General features: G+C 42.4%; 1 long non-coding RNA gene across 1 annotated transcript; it reads left to right on the top strand.

The window, feature by feature from the left end:
• The first annotated feature begins 812 nt into the window (after window positions 1-812).
• On the top strand, window positions 813-6,791 carry LOC122978846. Its single transcript, XR_006402754.1, has 2 exons — window positions 813-1,993; window positions 5,915-6,791. It is a non-coding gene; the product is annotated as an uncharacterized LOC122978846 (long non-coding RNA).
• The last annotated feature ends 9,048 nt before the right edge of the window (window positions 6,792-15,839 follow it).

Genomic DNA, 15,839 nt, shown 5'->3' with positions numbered 1-15,839 from the left:
TCCATGGATATTGCTGCTCACAGCAATAGAATGTTCTTGGAATCTTAGCAGCACCACCAGAAGGGATGGCCCCAGCGTGGATTCAGGAAGGAGAAGTTCATTGAGGCACTGGCCCCAGAATTGGAAGGAGCAATTAAACACGACTCAATTTTTGCCGTTGTGCTGCACCACGTGGTGCGGAATATATCAGCTAGTTGTGGTTTCTTCAACTCCAGGGTCAAGTTTGACAACATAGCCTTCCCTAACTAGTCTCTGGGTCTCTGCTGTCCAGGTGAGGGGTTGCTCAGGAGACTTCGTCAATCTCCTCGAGGAGTTTAATTGCCTCCTGGTCTTGGCGCGACATGGTGCTAGCTTTGGCACAATGCCATGGTAGCACGTCCATCTGCCACAGTTTTTCAACCTCTTTGAACAGGTCGGCAGTTGGTGACTGGGAAGAGGTGAAGTAGCACTGTTGCTCAGTCAAATGGTGGGTTATGGCTTGAGCTGGGCCTTAGAGTGTCCAGCCCAGACATGTTTTAACAGCTGCTGGCCCCCCCCAGGAGGTCCAAGGCGGATGGGCTTCACTGGAGTGATTAGATGAGGCTGGTCTGATCCTATCAGTGGCAGTGGTTTGGCATGATCGATGGTCTGTAGTGGCAGACCTCTGAGATGTTGATACTTCCCTTTAAGGGCATTCACTGGATGTGTATGTTCAGCCAAATCGAGTGTTTTGGCAGTGAAAGCTTGCTGGATCTGGAAGGTAGGGGAGGAAACAGCCTCTCCATGAAGAACGTGGAAGTCCTGTCCTCAGAGGGAGGTTCTCTGGCTGGCCCTCAAGACCTAACTGTTGTGCAGCTGCATGTAAAAGAATCATCCATTCTGAACCATCATCCAGAATGGCGTAGGATTCTAGAGTCCAATTTCCATGCCGCAGAAGAACCTTACTAACTTTCAGCAAAACGTTAAGTCCCCCTGGGGGTTTGTTGATGCACAGCACTTCCTCCCCCAGCCGTGAGGTGTGGGTATCAGCTTGTGTGAGGTAGGTGTTAGGTTTATTTCTCCCTTGCTGATAGGCCTATCATTGACCTCATGAAGGACAAGGAGGTGGCATTTGTTGCAAGTCTTACAAAACATCTTCAAGTCACAGTCTGCAGCACGGTGAGTTCTCCCACACCGATTGTTGTCCTTTATCCATCTTTGTCTCTGTGCTGTGTGTAGCTGACCAAAGTTGGAAGAATTATTCAGGGAGTGTTTAGGGCTGTCACAGTAAGGACAATATTTCCTTCCCTTGCCGGTGGCTACTGGTGTGGTGGTGGGTCCAGTTGCTGGCGTTTCCATGTTCAGCAGAATAGTGGTTGTCTTGATGGAAGGCTTTGTCCTCTCCTCTCTCTTATGAGTCATGTCTCTCCTCGCACTTAACCTGGAAGTATCAACCTGCACCTGCAACTCGTACTCGAGCCAGTCCGAGAAGTCGTGGAGGGTTGGAATGGGGATGTGTTGAGGATGAATGTATCGTCAGAAACTGGATCTCATATCGTGTGGCAACTTCCCAAGTAGCCTCGAGACATGGAACCCGCATTCTAGCTCCACCTCTCCTTTCATCCCCAACTGGGCCAACATGCTGATGTGGCAGGTTGAGTGCTGCTCCACCTCCACTGCAATCTCCCAATTAGTCTCACCTGCGGCTGATTGTGCTGCGGTGCCACCTGGCTTATTAGTCCTGCTTTCACTCGCGCGCTCAGATGTGCCTGGCATTGATTGGGTGAGGACTCTGTCTGGCGTGCTCCAGTTGACGGCGCAAAACAACTTGTAAGTAAGTATTGGCGCTGCTATACATGTTTTATGGGACATTATTGTGTGACAGCAGCCGTTGTGTGACCATTTTACAGCAGTGTTGGCCGAGCTGGTTTGGTGTGCAGCGGTGAGGATTTCAGGGAGCGTGGCATCTGCTCTCCACCTACATCGTGAAGTGGTGATTGTATGTTGGACCGGGTGTTAAGCTCTCTTCGCTTGGGTAAGACTGACAGCATATATTATTATTATTTATTATTATTTTATTGACAGCATTAGAGACAAAATTAACCACCTCCTGCCCTCAACAGGCACCGTTCTCTCCCCAAACACAGGCACCTTAGTAACAGCAGTAAATCCTGACATATATTTGGACTGTTTTTCTCCGGTAGACTTGTCTGAACTAACTTCAATGATTTGTTCAGCTAAACCATCAACCTGTCTCTTAGATCCCATCCCAACTAGACTGCTGAAGGAAGCCTTACCCTTAGTGAGCACTTCTTTACTAGATATGATCAATTTGTCTTTAGTAACAGGCTATGTACCACAGTCCTTTAAAGTAGCTGTAATTAAACCTCTTCTTAAGAAGCCTACTCTTGATTCAGGTGTTTTAGCCAATTATAGACCTATATCTAACCTTCCATTTCTATCTAAGATCCTTGAGAAAGCACTCTCTAATCAGTTATGTGACTTTCTACATAACAATAGTTTATTTGAGGATTTTCAGTCAGGATTTAGAGCGCATCATAGCACAGAGACAGCACTGGTGAAAGTCACAAATGACCTCCTAACTGCATCGGACAAAGGATTTGTCTCTATACTTGTCCTGTTAGATCTTAGTGCTGCATTCGACACAATTGACCATCAAATCCTTTTGCAGAGACTGGAACATTTAATTGGCATTAAAGGAACTGCATTAAGCTGGTTTAAGTCCTATTTATCAGACCGATTTCAGTTTGTACATGTTAATGATGAATCCTCCGTGAAGGCAAAAGTTAGACACGGAGTTCCACAAGGTTCTGTACTTGGACCAATTCTATTCACCTTATATATGCTTCCTTTAGGTAATATTATTAGGAAACACTCCATAAATTTTCATTGTTACACAGATGACACCCAATTATATTTATCAGTGAAGCCAGATGAACCCAATCAGTTAAACAAACTCCAAATATGCCTTAACGACATAAAGACCTGGATGACCTGCAATTTTCTACTACTAAATTCAGATAAAACTGAAGTTATTGTGCTTGGCCCTAAACACCTTAGAAACACATTATCTAATGATATAGCTACACTGGATGGCATTACCCTGGCCTCCAGCACCACCGTAAGGAATCTGGGAGTTATCTTTGATCAGGATATGTCCTTTAACTCCCACATAAATCGAATTTCAAGGACTGCCTTTTTTCACTTACGTAATATCACAAAAATCAGGCACATCCTGTCCCTAAAAGATGCAGAAAAACTAGTTCACGCATTTGTTACTTCTAGGCTGGATTATCACCATTCCTTATTATCAGGCTGCCCTAACAAGTCTCTAAAGACTCTCCAGCTGGTCCAGAATGCAGCTGCACGTGTATTGACTAAAACTAGAAAAAGAGACCACATTTCTCCCATTTTAGCTTCACTACATTGGCTTCCTGTAAAATCTAGAATAGAATTTAAAATCCTTCTCCTAACTTACAAAGCCCTTAATGGTCAGGCACCATCATATCTTGAAGAGCTCATAATACCGTATTATCCCACTAGAACACTGCGCTCCCAGTATGCAGGCTTACTGGTGGTCCCTACAGTCTTTAAAAGTAGAATGGGAGGCAGAGCCTTCAGCTATCAGGCTCCTTTTCTATGGAACCATCTACCTGATTCAGTCCGGGGTGCAGACACCCTCTCTATGTTTAAGAGTAGGCTTAAAACTTTCCTTTTTGATAAAGCTTATAGTTAGGGCCGACCAGGCTCGCCTTGGATCAGCCCTTAGTTATGCTGCTATAGGCCTAGACTGCTGGGGGACTTCCCATGATGCACTGAGCTCCTCTCTCCTCCTCCTCCTCTCCATCTGTATGCATTCATGTAACATCAATGCATGTCACTAACTTTGCTTCTTCTCCAGAGTTTTTTGTGCTTTCTCATCTCACAGGAAAACCTGAGTCCCGGGCCGAACCTTCGCGGTTCTTCAGTCCTGATGGCATCCTTCCCTGGCTATTGCTGCTTGTGCTTGTTGTTGTTGTTGTTGTTGTTGTTGTGATTGTTGCTCTCCTGTCCCCCCTCCCCCTCTCCCTCTCTCTTTCTCTCTCTCAACCCAACTGGTCAAAGCAGATGGCCGCCCACCAAGAGCCGGGGTCTGCTTGAGGTTTCTACCCGTTAAAGGGGAGTTTTTCCTTACCGCTGTCGCCAAGTGCTTGCTCATGGGGGAATTGTTGGGTCTCTGTAAATTAAAGAGTACGGTCTTGACCAGGGTTCCGTTTCACAAAGCAGGTTTAGTGAAAACTCAGGGTCTGTTAACCCTGAAGTGAGGGAAACTCTGAGTTTTCCGTTTCAAAAAGGGAGGTAACTCAAACCAGAGAAAGAGGGATAACTCTAGCCTGTTTCACAGAGAGGGGTAACTTAAGCTCTTGGTCAGTTACCGTAGTAACAGACTCTATGAACCTAACCTGGTCGGGACCAGGTTTTTCTCAATGAACCTCGAGTTTCTCTCAGTCTCCGCCCTCTTTCAGAGCCACACACTCCATTTGATTTCCTTATTCGTTCAGTCAGCAGGCGAGTTTTGGCGTAGCCTAGTTCTGCCGTCTGTCATTTAGAAAAATCATTAAAAAAAATCAGAGTCAGTATATTAGAAGTCCATTAGGCACAGTAGGTGGCGACTTTTTCACTAACATGGCATGTCCTTTTGATAACGATCCCGTGGATGAAGGTGCAGCATTACTGCGCAGAGAATTAAATATTCGTTGAGAGATGGTTATCAGACCACGCATAGATGTTCTAGCATTTCCAGACAATTATCTTTTTGAGCGGTACCGTTTCACGTCACAGTCCATCATCTACATACAAAACCTAATCCGTCCTTACATTTGCAACATTACTAATCGTAATCATGCTCTCACATCCCAGCAGATGTATGTTGCGCTGCGTTTCTTTGCAAACGGAAGTTTTTTGTACAGTGTCGGGGCCAGCCACTGGCCTTCCTAAATTCTGGCTTAGGGCCAGCTCCCCTGCCTCCGTTAGAGGTGGCGGTGCTGGACCACCACCCGTTTTACGGACATCTGCCGTCTTTCTGTTGGCTGAGTAGAAGTCTGTGTTAATTTAAATAGGATTAATTATTTAACAGAACATGATGTAGATGAGAAGACATTTATGTGTGTGAAACCAGCATTATGTTGGGGATAAAACAACTGCACAGTCAAACAGCCACTTAATATTTACTTTACAATGTAAAAAAATGATCAAAGTGAGGTACCCCCATGAGATTATGCCGAGGTCTCACCTGTTTGAACAATGTTTTTATATTTTATCCTAAACTGCTGCCAAGTGCGCTTCTCCCTCGCGGGATTGGACCTAAATAAAATAAATTAATAGGCGACCAATCAAGCAGTTTTCCTCTGTAATATTATTGTGATTGCAAAGGACTACATTTAAACTTACGCATTGACCCGAGCAGCGATGTTCTCCCACGCCGTCTCCTTCTCTTTTGCAGCTGCAGCGGTGTTGCACTTCTTTTTGAAAACATGTTCAAACTCGCCGTATTATCGCATTAAGATTTCTAATTCTGGTGGGGCGAAATACGCAGCCCCCCTCTTCTCCGTTGCCATGGTGACTCGTTGAATCGGGGCTCCATTGATGCTGGCTTTTTATAGTTGTGGTGCACGCGCTTAACTCCAGGTGAAACTACTCCGAGTTGAATAAACTGACTCAAATCAGCTGTTCTGGAACCGGAAACTCAGAGTTTCTTATCTCAGAGTAGATCAACTCAGAGTTCAGGATTAGACTCAGTTTGTTGAACCTGCTTTGTGAAACGGACCCCTGCTCTATGTGAAAAGTGCCTTGAGATGACTTCTGTTGTGATATGGCGCTATATAAATAAAAATTGATTGATTTATAACTATTATATGCTGTATATTAAAACGATCCTGCTTTCTGTCTGCTGTAGCTGTTAAGGCCACAGTTTGTGCCTCCTCTCCCCCTGCGCTCTGTGTGGGGCTGCATCGTGCAGCCAGGTGATCTGTGCCGCCAGCTGGGCATCGTGAAGGACGACTTTCCATGGCCTCCAGTCCCGGTGCAGCCGCTATGTCTCTCTCCCTCTTCTTTGCTGCTGCTGCTGCTGCCAGTATTCACACACGCTGCTTAAAGTGCATAGTGTGCTTCTGCAGCTTTTGTTCTCCATCCCATCACAACTACTGTTTTGATTCAGTTCTTTTCTTTTTGTTTATTGATTTATTTGTTGTGGGTTAATTTTTTTATTTAATTTATTTAGTTTAATATTAGCTGTTGGGGTTGCTGCTACCACTCCTGGTCTCTGCCCACAGCAGAGTTTGGGTTAATTCTGTTTTGTTATTATCTGCTACTTTGTGTGTGTGTTTTTTTGTTTGTTTGTTTGTATATGTTTAGTTAGTGTTAGTTATTGAATTAGTTATTTTGCTGGTTCTTTTTTTTGTTTGTGTGTATGTGGGTGTGAGTGCTGTGTGTGTGTTTTAGTATAGCCCTCTTGTTTTAACTGTGTAATTTACTGTATCTGCCTGAATGTCCCCCTATGAGCGGTATTATAATTTTGTTTCTTTTCTTTTAGGACAGGAGCTGGCAAGGTGTGCGGCAGGTTTGTAGTGGGGTTTTTTTTGTTTGAGTTGTGCCCCCCCCCCCCCATTTTTTTTATTTAGTCTGCCCACTAACTAAGCCTTAGCCTTGTTCCTACTATTTATTTTCATACTGCAAATGACTTTGTTGTTTTGGCACTCAGGCTGTTTACCAGTGACATCTTTCTGTTCTTTTAATGACAGTAAATCTTAACCAATAAATTTTTGTATTTGGAAGTCTGTCTCCCATCCTCTGTGTGGTGAATCTGTGTGACCTCTTATTACTAAGGGTACTCATCAGTGCATTTCCTGGGGTGCAATTCCCCAGGTGGCATAGTTGTGAAACTTTCCCTCTCCTACCCATCTTTGGCCACACTGACCAGCGACCGCACCTTCAGAGCAAACATTCTGAATGCCTTGGTGTCACCAGACATGACATGTGAGCCATCCATCAGTTCTGCAATCCACTGTAGGGCCAACTGGTGGGGCTGCCCGTATTGCTGGTTAAGGGCAGCCGTTGTATTAGCGTAGGGGTGTCTGGAATTACTGTAGGAAAATAGTCATGCCGCAGTGGACAGTGATAATGGGAGGCAAATACCTGATGCGAGGCTCTGTCAGATCTGTATATTGACACAGGGGAGCTGTCATAGGGTCTCCCTGAAGAGTGACGATAACCTGAAGAGGATGCATGCTGTCTTCCTGATGGAGAATGGAAAATTCAGCGCTATGCTGATCTGGTAAGTGATGGTGCTCTGAGTGGGGTGGGGGGTCCATATGATGCAGCAGTGGCACCTGATGCTGAACAGAGTGACCAAAATCCAGAGTGTCCTTTTTACCCCTCTGTCCGCTGCAGCAGGTTCTGGATTAGCAGGGGTGTCTAGGGCTAGACTCCTGTCTGTCATGTAGGGTTTAATGGGTATATCAGACCCGCCTTGGCCAATACAACTTCAAGTGCATGCGGCTGGGCAACAGTTTGTGATAACCTTCTAGCTGCTGGATAATGCTACCCAGATGTCTCAGCTGTTCTCACGGCTGCTCTGTCTCTGTAGTTGTATAACAGTGGAGCTGCTCCATTCTGCAATCACTATGCCTCGACTGCCTGTGCAATTCCTCATTATGTAGTCTCAGTTGCTGCATGGATTTGAGGAGGGCCTCCTGCTCCACTTGTAGTCTCCTATTTTCCTCCTGCAGCCTGTCTGTCCTGTCGTCCCATCGATCTCTGATGTCCCATCCAGATAACCGAAAACTCTCCTGAGTGACGGGTGATGCTGACCGAAAGTGTCCCTGAGCCCCATCGGGCTCCTTTCCCTCTTTTGGCTGCAAGTTTTTACTGCCACCGCATTAGCTACACTCTGAGCCAAAAGACCCTCATTAATAGCCAGCTGGAGGATATGAGCGACACACAACAGGCTTGGGAGTACAGCACATAACTCATGGCCTTGATCATGTTTTTGGCATTGTCCCACAGCATAACGTGAGCATAACTTTTTGGAATGCCCCACATCTGAAGGATATCATCAAATGCAATGGCTTGGCTAGTGTGTGAACCCCAAAACTGCTTTGCTTGTAGAACGACCCTCTGGGGAGTAAAATCCTCATCAATCCACTGTGCAGTTAAACTGATGAGAGACATTGGGCTGACATTGCTAGTCCAAATATCAGTGGTGAAGATGAAGGTCAAAATGTCCTGCAACAGGCTGTTGATGTGCTTTTTCACAAAGTCATGCAGCTTTAGTTATACAGTGTCTGTACACTGAGAAGACTATTAAATCCAGCCCGATACCCAATACTGTTGGAAACATTCTTTTGAGAAGTGTTGACATGATTACATCACATCTGCAGATTTGTCAGCTGCACATTCATGCTACAAATCTCCCATTCTACCACATACCAAAGGTGTTCTATTGGATTCAGATCTGGTGACTGGGGAGGCCACTGAAGTACACTTAACTCACTGTCATGTTCATGAAATCAGTTTGAGGCTTTTTCTTTGTGACATGACGCATTATCATTAGAAGATGGTAATTTGTGGCCATAAAGGGATGCACATGGTCAGCAAGGACACTCAGATAGGCTGTGGCATTCAAAAACTGTTGTGTGTGAAAATCCCAGGAGATCAGCAGTTTCAGAAATACTCAAACCAGCCCATCTGGCACCAACAATCATGCCATGGTCAAAGTCACTAAGAGAATATTTTTTCCCCATTCTGACATTTGATGTGAACATTAACTGAAACTCCTGACCTGTATCATCATGATTTTATGCATTGCACTGCAGCCATATGATCGGCTGATTGGATCATTGCATGAATAAGCAGGTGCACAGGTGATCCTAATAATGTGCTAGGTGAATACAGGTAATTGCGTTGATAATTTTCATGTAAATTCCTCACGATGTGAGCCGGACCAGTTCAGCAAAAAATGCTCACATGCAGTGGACACTGACACATTGAACTGACTGACTGAGACACCACAGCCAGGAGACCTGCTAAAGTGTTCTGACCTTGTCGCTCCCCACAAGGAAACAGTGAGCTCAGCATAGCAGGGAGTGAGAAGTGACGATACTAACTTCCCCCCAAGGGAAAGATTATGGCAAGCCGTTTTAACATTTAATGGAACACTCCTACCTGTTATTGTATTTTAGATATCCATAATAGCATTTCTTCCAGTCAAAATTTTATTCTCACTAGTCAGAATGGTAATTATGGTAATTAATAATATTCTTACTAACAGAAATTGTATTTCAAGATATCTACAACTTTGATTGTACTTGTCAAAAATAAATTTAAGATATCTAAAAATCCTTAAAAATAATAAGTGGCCGTTTTAACATTTAATCACTAGACTGGACATGTATTGCAGATATCTGAAATTGAAAGCCCAATACACATGAATAGCAAAAGCAACGTCATATGTCCTAGGGAGAATGACACTGTGGATATCTGAAATGTTCATTTTGACTAGGAAGAATTGAATTACGGATATCTGCAATGCATATACATTCTAGCTATTAAATGTTAAAATGGCTTGATATAGAAGATAGACTCAGAGCCTACCTGTGGAAATCGGGGTGGAGGTGGGGCTTTTGAAATGCTATATGAACGGCAGCAAGTGGCACCATAGCTTGTGTGAGCGTTGTGGCAGCAGGCATGCAGCAAAGTGTGATCAGAGGACTGACGGCTTAAGTATGCTGCCATGACTATAAGGGTGCATTGGATATATGTTACAGTGAGGAGAGTGTGCCATGTGAGTGGAGTGGCGACTCAAGTTGGGTTGCCTTAATTAGCTCACACGCTTTGCTTCATGTAATGTCTCAAATATGCTAAAAGTAACAGGGGGCGCCATAGAGCTGTGTCACGCCCAAGCCCATCTCTGCTATCAAATCGAAATACTTACTAGTACAAACATACTTGCAAATTTTCATGAGTTTTTGCGCAACCAAAGGATGTATTTCTGGGTAGAATGATGAGAGAAATGATCCCACCAAATTCCATGAAAATCAAAGCAACTTTGTTCCAAAATTGCCTCTGACTTCCTGTTGTCAGTTGGTGGCAACATTCTCAATACTGATATGCAGATGTGTTCAGGCCTGGACTTTTATTAAGCTTATGACATTTGTGCCAGATTGGACAAAGTCTAGTGGAGTTACAACAACTTCCTGTTTCATGGTGAGACAAGCAAATTGTCAAGGGTGTTCCACGAAAACTCATGATTTTAATATATTTCAAAAAATCGCAAAGGTCTTAAAATGACACCCACCAAATTTGAAGTCGGTCGGTTCAAATCCCTAGGAGGAGTTTGTTAAAACCAGGCGCCAACCTCCGGGGCTGAAAAATGAAGCCAATACGGAAGTGCCAAAAACTGCAGTTCTTGAATGGCCACTTGAGGCTGGCTCCAAAAGCGAGTCAATCCCCATTGACCCCCATGTTAAAATGTCCAACTTTACAGCAGAAATAAACATGTTTACAGCCTGGTACAAAAAATGGTTTTGGTCTCTGTAGCTAATTTCCCCTTTCATGACAACTGAACAGGGGGTGAATTTTTTTATAATTCACCCGTTTAAATTTTATGAAGTTGTAAAGATATGCATAATGAAGGACATGGCTGCTTTGAGTGACAGGTCCGCTAGCAGCTAGGTGGCTTGTTTCAGCCATTCAGCCTGCCTCTTTGCCCATTTTTGATTGGCTGGGAGTTAGGCAGAGTCATGCACTGCCAAGACGGCGACAGCTTGAGGGGCTCACTTTTCAAAACCACCCTTCAGAAACCAATGGGTGACGTCACGGTGACTACGTCCATATTTTTACACAGTCTATGGTTAAAAAACAATGCCTCCAAAATGGCAAAAACAGAGCAAAAGTTAATTCATAATGGCTGACTTCCTGTTGGACTTAGGGTATGGCTTCAAGAGGCTTTTTTGTGCATTTGGAGATGATACATCTGCCTGCCAAATTTCGTTCACCTACGTCAAGACTGTCCGAGCCCAAGACCCATATCAGATATCATGTTTCGCTACTTCTGATGCGTGTGTTTTCAAGCATCTCTAGCCCCTCAAAAACAGCTTCCTGTTTCATCGCAAATAATGCATCGCCATGGCAACAGCTTTTGATGAAAACTCAAAAGCTTCACCATTCAGCATCAACAACATCTTACAACTTAGCTGACCAAAATTAGGTGGATCTGGTTAACCTGCTAGGAGTAGTTAGTAAAAGTATGGGGCCTATAACTTCCTGTTGCCAGTAGGTGGCGCTATTACTATGATTAAATATTGGCCTGTACATGTCTTCAGAACAGGACTCTTATCAAACATGTGAAAGTTGGGAAAGATCTGACGATGTGGGGTTGAGTTAAAACACTTTGTTCGAAATTTGTTTTGTTGCCACTGCAACACTGTTCAACCAAAACTAACAATCTTCACAGTATAGTATCATCAAGGTCTTGAGGCTTTTTTGACCAAATTTGAGGTGGATCAGGTCAACCTGCTAGGCCTGGAAATGACAAAAACTGCTTCCTGTTGGACTTAAGGCATAGCTCAAAGAGGCTTTTTTGTGCGTCTGGCCATGATACATGTGCCTACCAAGTTTCGTTCATCTACGTTAAACTGAAAGGAGTGGCTTCAAAGTTGAAATTGAAAATTGAAACACCCACCCCAGAGACCCATAAAATATTAAATTTTTCACCACTTCTGACAAATGTGCAAAGTTTCATAAGTTTCCGAGCATGTTTAGACCCTCAAAGATGTGTTTCTTTTGGAAAAATAATAATGATAATAATAGAGAATAATAATTTCCTCAATTACAAGAGGGCCTTCACAAACAACCAATACAACTTCTGTTCTGAACAGTTGACAAATAAGCACAGATTCCTCTTCTGTTCCTGAGGTTTCTCCTTATTTTTGTGTTTCATTGTGTTTTTAAAACTTGGGTCGTCATTTCTGTCAGTTACAATAACAGAAATCTGACAGGTCAAAAAGACAAGCACGCAGACAATAATACAGGCTTTAAACAAAGCCCCGGTTGTTTATTTGGAGGAGAAAACAAGAAACTACTGTCTGCTCTGAACATGCATCATAGTTTATACACACTTACTCCTTTCTTTCCTGTTTTGGGGTCATAGTTGACATTTCAGGTGTGCTCCCTTTCAGTAATACCTCCAAATAACAAGGTTTAAATAAACGTTTGGCTTTTTTCTAACCTGTATGATCGTCTGCTTATTCTTCTTGACCTATCTGGCTTCTTGTTCGGCATATTTCAGCAATTAACTTGGTAAATATAATGTTGTCATAACTGAGAGAATAATGGACAAAACTATGAAAAATAAGACCCCAGTTCTAATAAACCGAGTCGTAATACATACTACAAGTATATTTGAAATTCTTCAAATTAGTCACCCTTTACCATGCTTATTTCTGAAAATATCTCAATTTTCAATTCTACAGCTAGGTTTTGGAAAGAAAATATGGATCAGCTTTTATATTTTCACTAAGAAAGACATTTCAATAATTTAAAGGATAAGGCTGGTAAATAACATCCTTAGCACCAATAACCAATTGATCCTGCAAACAAGTATTGAGATGGTCCTCATAGGATTTGTTGACAATGGGAAATCATTTGAATAACACCTGCCTGATCCTTTGAGTGTTGAAATGTCATACATTTAGTCAATACAAATGTTTACATGGTTATAGTACACTGCTGAAGAATACAATGGAAGTAGGACTAAGAGGAGAATCAAGCAGTCAAAATACACTAAACTATAGTAACTTTTTCCATTAGCTGCTGTTCATTTCTGGCTGAGAAGCTGCCAGCTCCCTGGGATATCTTTAACACCAGGACCTGTTGCACAAACTGATGTCCATTTATACTTTTTTAGGGCCTGAGTTTGTGCCAAACTGGGGCGTCTGACGTCAAAACTATAAGTCCGACCACTTTCAAACCTGTATCAATGGATTCGCGACGAAAATTCCTACAAAAAATGTGATTTTTAATGTAAGATTTGGCCAAAGTCATGGGATTTATGAGGATATTTCACAAGAAGAGTACTCTGAAATCCTTCTCTACAGCTGAGAGGGAGAGAGAGAGAATGGGAGGGGGGGGATGGGTAAAGTAAGACCTGTCAGCCCAGGTTTGAAAACATCTACATGCCTGTGACAGAAGCCCTTGGACTGCGCCACACTCCAGTTACTTAGTGTTTCTACACATCTGACAGCAGTGTTCAATCCTCACACTCCAGTTACTTAGTGTTTCTACACTTCTCACAGCAGTGTTCAATCCTTACTTTTTTTTCAAGGAGTACATGTGCTCCTAAATGAAAAAAAATTAGGAGCACACATATAACTTTAGGAGCAAACTGAAAAATGTTCAAGTAACAGTTTCTTGAAGAAAACAATTCATTACATACATATTTACAATTTATCACATACATATTTAAACTCTTTGTGTGTGTGTGTATGTAAATCACAATTTATGTTGTTTTTAGGGGTGCTCAATTATGGCAAAAATCATAATCACGATTATCTTGTTCAATATTGGATCACAATTATTTAACACGATTACTTTTTGACTGACATTTTTGCCAATTGCCGATGATCATATATGCACATATTTTTTCCCACTTGGCTGAGGAGACTATTACACATGCAATCATATATTGTACTAATGATCAAGAAAGACTATAGCCTATATGAAGGAAGAACTTTAATGCTGAGCTACTGAACTCCAGTCTTCCTAAGTTCTTCCTTCATATATTGTCTTTCTTGATCATAGTATAATCTATGCTTGCATGCATAATAGCCTCCTCAGCCAGCTGGTAAAAATATGTGCATATATCAGCATCGGCAATCGGCCACAATGAGTTGGAGTTGGAAATATCAGCATATCGGATATCGGCAAAAATCCAATGTCGTGCATCACTAGTTAGTGGGCGGCTGTGGCTCAGGAAGTAGAGCGGGTCGACCACTAATCGAAAGATCGGCGGTTCGATTCCCGGCTCTTCCAGTCCACATGCTGATGTGTCCTTGGGCAAGACACTTAACCCCAAAATTGTTCCTGATGGCTGTGCCATCAGTGTATGAATGTGTGTGAATGGTTAGCTTCCTCTGATGGGCAGGTTGGGACCTTGCATGGTAGCCCCTGTACCCATTCAGCATATGAATATGGGTGAATGTGATTTGTAGTGTAAAAAGCGCTTTGAGTAGTTAGAAGACTAGAAAGGCGCTATACAAGTACAGTCCATTTACCATTAAAAGTCTTTACATTCCTAAAAATAGACTTGATGAAAATTAGGAAAATAATTTGTTTTACACACAAACTCATCAAGGGTTTTCAATTTACTAATTGAAATTCAAGTGAATGGGCACAAAACTTGCATGATTTTTATGACACAGGTGTGAGCAAGGCAGCCATGTCTCACCCTGCAGAAAATTCTCATCCTCACACTGTTGAGATTTGATGTTTCGCCATGACAGAAGAAGTTGCTATAACTATATTGTAAATGCTCCAGTCTACACCGAACTTTACATGTTTGATAAGACTCCTGGCCTGAACACGTGTACATGACAATGTTCCATCAGTGATGCAAACTGGCTGAATAGCGCCCCCTACGAAATTTCAGTAAAGCAGCCCCAACAGCGGGCAAAATAGTGGACAAAGGAAGTGATGTTTATCTCCTTCTTGCACTCTCTGAGAACAGCCCAGGTCTGAAGACATCTACATGCCCGTCACAGAAGCCCTTCGATTGCGCCGCGGCCCGAAGTGTGCAAGGGCGCGAAGGCCCGTTCAATGCTGCTTGCGGCTTTAATTTATATTTATGATTTATACTATCAAAATAATCTCCTGTCAAACATCATTTTAACTGTCTGTAGTCTGAGCATTTTATAGCCTTGCTGATAAAAATTTAATTCACAAACACACACATTGTACATTCAATTGAAAGATAATTTCACACATTTGAATATAATGTTACTGTTTTTTCAATACCTCTTCTGTGGTAACATTTTTAATCACTGTTGAGACATATAATTGTTTTTCTTTTGCTTAAAAACTTAACTATATTATACATATTATATTAAGTATTATAACAGATGTGATAAAATGTGATGTAATTCTTGTATAAGAATATATATTTGAATACTTTGAAAGTAATGGGATAAATCTATATTTTTGTATAGATTCGTGTTATGGGGACTGAAACTACATAGTTATGAAAGAGGCCAGAGGTAGTGTAGATCCAGCCCTCAGATACAGCCCATATTTGAGGAAAATAGAGTGATTTTCATCTGATCTGGCACCAGCCCAGATCCAGTACTGAACTGATCTGGATTTTTATTTTTACTTGATGGTGAATCAGAAAACAAACAAAAGATAAAATTTGCGAGTAATATACTTCAGCTGAATCTGTTATTTATCTGTCCACTCCACTATAAAACTGTGGTGATCCGCTGCAGCGTCCAATTACTAAAAGATTTCCAATAAAGGAGTGTGTCAGCTGGTAAAAGACTAGACTCCATAAAGGCTGATCTCATGTATCCTCGCTCAGGCCTCCTCAGGGATCTCTCCTCGCTCCTCAGAGCAGAAATAAGCACTTTAGAGCAGCCTTTATGATGGCAGACCAGAATGATTTCTGGGTCAACCGAGGATCAAGAAGCGAGGAACAAAGAAATAAGGAAATTGACATCTGTCTGTGGATGTCTGTGGACATTATTGGAAAATGAACAGCACATAGAAAATAAACAGTAACAATAAATATTCCAGTTTAGGTCAATTTTAGGTAAAACAGACAGAAATCAATA

Source organism: Thunnus albacares, chromosome 3, assembly GCF_914725855.1.
Source record: "Thunnus albacares chromosome 3, fThuAlb1.1, whole genome shotgun sequence".
Taxonomy (NCBI): domain Eukaryota; kingdom Metazoa; phylum Chordata; class Actinopteri; order Scombriformes; family Scombridae; genus Thunnus; species Thunnus albacares.
The sequence above is the reverse complement of the archived record's forward strand: the minus strand, read 5'-3'. Positions and strand labels throughout refer to the sequence as shown.